We start from the raw sequence: 674 nt of genomic DNA, 5'->3' as shown, positions 1-674 counted from the left end.
TGCCTGCGTCCCACCTTGGGCTGGGAGGTTGTACCTGCTCCCCCAGGGCTTTTTTGGGGGGGCCGGGCAGGGGATGCCCAGGTCCCACCTTGGGCTGGGAGGTTGTACCTGCTCTCCCAGGGCTTTTTGGGGGGGTCAGGCAGGGGATGCTGACACCCCAGGGTGACCCCCTCTGTCTGTGCCCCCCACATGCTGAAGGACAGTGGGGCTGGGTAGGCTGTGAGAGGTTGGCCTGGGGGGCTCCTCATGGCCCAGGGGGGCTCCTCAGGGCCCAGGGGGTTCCTCACAACCCAATCCCCCCCCAAAAAAAGGGAGCACCAAGCCCCTCGAGGGGCAGCCAGAGCCAAGGAGGGGGCTCAGCTGGGGCTCAGCCAGAGGAGCAGGAAGGTCAGACCCTGGCAGCCACCCCCTCCCCCCCAGAGATGCCACAGGGATGGGATTCCAGGTGGGAAGATCCCAAGAGCTCGAGTTCTGCTCCCTCCACAGGTGGAGAAGCAGCTTCATTCAACACCAGCAGTGATAGTCACCTAGAAGGTGCCCCTTCATTACAGCAGGAGAGGAGCTTCCCCCCCCCCACAGGCCAAACCTCCAACATCTGAAAATCACTCCGACGGGGGGGGGGGCATGTTGAAGGGGAAAAAAAAAACAACAAAGGAATAAAAATCAGCATTTTT

The 674-nt window shown here is 61.7% G+C and overlaps 1 protein-coding gene across 1 annotated transcript in view; it reads left to right on the top strand.

Moving 5' to 3' along the window:
* The window catches only part of LOC104392143 (galactose-3-O-sulfotransferase 2-like), a 9,247-nt gene that overhangs the window by 6,668 nt on the left and 1,905 nt on the right, over window positions 1-674 (top strand). The gene's annotated exons all lie outside the window — the stretch shown is intronic.

The sequence above is a fragment of the Chaetura pelagica genome, unplaced genomic scaffold (genome assembly GCF_000747805.2).
Source record: "Chaetura pelagica isolate M959 unplaced genomic scaffold, ChaPel_1.0 scaffold527, whole genome shotgun sequence".
Classification (NCBI taxonomy): domain Eukaryota; kingdom Metazoa; phylum Chordata; class Aves; order Apodiformes; family Apodidae; genus Chaetura; species Chaetura pelagica.
The sequence above is the reverse complement of the archived record's forward strand: the minus strand, read 5'-3'. Positions and strand labels throughout refer to the sequence as shown.